At 39.1% G+C, this 3,289-nt stretch overlaps 1 pseudogene; it reads left to right on the top strand.

Moving 5' to 3' along the window:
* The first annotated feature begins 739 nt into the window (after positions 1-739).
* On the top strand, positions 740-2,439 carry LOC102495541 (heterogeneous nuclear ribonucleoproteins A2/B1 pseudogene; annotated as a pseudogene).
* Positions 2,440-3,289: the final 850 nt, after the last annotated feature.

Genomic DNA, 3,289 nt, shown 5'->3' with positions numbered 1-3,289 from the left:
CAGCTGTGCAACAATTTATAGGAGAGGCATGGGGTCTGGCTGCTATTTTTATTTTTTCCCCTTTCTGGAAGCTCATTTCCTTTGAGTCACTTTTTGATTGTGATGGATTTATTTTCTGTTGTATATTCATTTCAAAGATCTTGGGCAATCTTTATTCAAGATTCATGGAAACAAAGATTCATGGTTCTGATGAAAAAGGGTATTCAACATCTGTCAATGACTCTGTTCCTGCACATATTTTTATGGCATGTATTTGGCATCCTAAAACATTATGCAATATCCTTGATGGCACATAAAGGTCTCCAAATTATTTGTCCTCACTCTCTGTGTCTAGTACATTCATAAATAAAACTGAAACTTATTAGAAGATTCGGATAACTCTCTATTGTTTGTTTTTTGTTTATAAGAACATATGACCTGAGACCAAGCCTTAACAAATTTGTAAGCACACAATACAGTACGGTTAATTTAGGCCTAGCATTGTGCAGCAGATCCCTAGAACCCATTCATCCTGCATAACTGAAAATTTATACTCCTTAAACAACAACTCCCCATTTTTCCCTTTCCTCAGTCCCTGACAACCATATTCTACCCTTTGTAACTATCTCATATATATGAAATCAGGCACTATTTGTCCTTGTGTGATTGGCTTATTTCACTTAGAACAATGAAACCCCTAATTCTTTTTCAATGTGAAACCAGTGCAATTATGTCAACTAAAGAACTAATTATTAGTAGCAGCAGCGCCGGGTCCTGTGTGGAGGCTCTCCTGGCGGCGTTGTTTCTTGAACAGTGGTCGTTCTCCCTACAGCGCCAGGACGGGTCCGGCTCGCGTTCGTCCGCGGAGATCTCTCTCATCTTGCTCGGCTGCGGGAAATCGGGCTGAAGCGACTGAGTCCGCGATGGAGAGAGAAAAGGAACAGTTCCGTAAACTCTTTATTGGTGGCTTAAGCTTTGAAACCACAGAAGAAAGTTTGAGGAACTACTACGAGCAATGGGGAAAGCTTACGGACTGTGTGGTAATGAGAGATCCTGCAAGCAAAAGATCAAGAGGATTTGGTTTTGTGACTTTCTCATCCATGGCTGAGGTTGATGCTGCCATGGCTGCGAGACCTCATTCAATTGATGGGAGAGTTGTTGAGCCCAAACGTGCTGTGGCAAGAGAGGAGTCTGGAAAACCAGGGGCTCATGTAACTGTGAAGAAGTTGTTTGTTGGTGGAATTAAAGAAGATACTGAGGAACATCACCTTAGAGATTATTTTGAGGAATATGGAAAAATTGATACCATTGAGATAATTACTGATAGGCAATCTGGAAAGAAAAGAGGCTTTGGCTTTGTTCCTTTTGATGACCATGATCCTGTGGGTAAAATTGTTTTGCAGAAATACCATACTATCAATGGACATAATGCAGAAGTAAGAAAGGCTTTGTCTAGACAAGAAATGCAGGAAGTCCAAAGTTCTAGGAGTGGGAGAGGAGGCAATTTCGGTTTTGGAGATTCACGTGGTGGGGTGGAAATTTTGGACCAGGACCAGGAAGTAACTTTAGAGGAGGATCTGATGGATATGGAAGTGGACGTGGCTTTGGGGATGGCTATAATGGGTATGGAGGCGGAACTGGAGGTGGCAATTTTGGAGGTAGCCCTGGTTATGGAGGAGGAAGAGGAGGATATGGTGTTGGAGGACCTGGATATGGCACCAGGGTGGGGGCTACGGAGGTGGTTATGACAACTATGGAGAAGGAAATTACGGAAGTGGAAATTACAATGATTTTGGAAACTATAACCAGCATCTTTCTAACTATGGTCCACGTGGAAACTTTGGTGGTAGCAGAAACATGGGGGGACCATATGGTGGAGGAAACTACGGTCTAGGAGGCAGTGGAGGAAGTGGGAGTTATGGTGGGAGGAGCCGATATTGAGCTTCTTTCTCTTTGCCATGGGCTTCACTGTATAAATAGGAGAGGATGAGAGCTCAGAGGTAACAGAACAGCTTCAGGTTATCTAAATAACAATGTTAAGGAAACTCTTATCTCAGTCATGCATAAATATGCAGTGATATGGCAAAAGACACCAGAGCAGATGCAGAGAGCCATTTTGTGAATGGATTGGATTATTTAATAACATTACCTTACTGTGGAGGAAGGATTGTAAAAAAAATGCCTTTGAGACAGTTTCTTAGCTTTTTAATTGTTGTTTCTTTCTAGTGGTCTTTGTAAGAGTGTAGAAGCATTCCTTCTTTGATAATGTTAAATTTATAAGTTTCAGGTGACATGTGAAACCTTTTTTAAGATTTTTCTCAAAGTTTTGAAAAGCTATTAGCCAGGATCATGGTGTAATAAGACATAACGTTTTTCCTTTAAACAATTTAAGTGCGTGTGTAGAGTTAAGAAGCTGTTGTACATTTATGATTTAATAAAATAATTCTAAAGGAAAAAAAAGAAATAATTATTCAGTTCTAATATTAACATATATAGAGCATAATTCAGGTGACATTTGAGACCTTCCTCATCTCAGGCAGCCAACATAACTTTTTAGAGAGGACTTAATTTATATGCCACCTAAGCTGGTAGAAAAGTCACTTTTTTAAAAAATAGTTACTTCTGAGTAGTACACTGTGTGCTTATTTTCTGAAATTATATGTAAAAATTTAGAATATTTTTATCTCAGCACTTCTACTCATTAGTGACAATTTAAAAGAACAAATTCAAAATTTCTCTCTCATGGCAAATATTATGTTTAATGTGAGAAAGGGGCTGGTAAAATATAGATCACAACCCCCTTGTTTCATATATAAGTTAAGTCAAGTTTAATTTTTGCACCCTGTCATGTCCCCTTTGAATCCCTCAATAGCAGTTAAGTTTTTTTTTTTAATTGTTGTAAGCTGTAAAAAAGACTCTAAATTTAAAAAGTCATTTGGGATATAAACATAGGGAGTAACATAAGAGTACTGAAAGAAACTCCCATTTTAACAATATGAAGAACAACAATATGAAGAATCTACCATGAGGGAAGTTGGGTGAATGACCTAGGAAAGACCAGGTACCAGGCAAACACAAGTGATCCATGTGTCAGGAACTAATACGTAGTGTTTAGGGAACAGCTGAAGGCTGAGGATAAGGCAGTTCCAACTCTTTGTCAGACTTTGATTATGGGAAAGAGATCTAATTGGCCTGTTTGAGTCACATGTTACCTACTGGCTAGGAGAAGACTGAAGACCTTACCCCATATACTCAATCAGCAATCAGTGTAGCAAACCACTGCAGAGCTCAAGGGACTAAAATTATACTT

This window comes from Tupaia chinensis, unplaced genomic scaffold (assembly GCF_000334495.1).
Source record: "Tupaia chinensis unplaced genomic scaffold, TupChi_1.0 Scaffold000147_1, whole genome shotgun sequence".
Lineage (NCBI taxonomy): Eukaryota > Metazoa > Chordata > Mammalia > Scandentia > Tupaiidae > Tupaia > Tupaia belangeri.
This window is presented reverse-complemented; position numbering and strand designations above follow the sequence as displayed.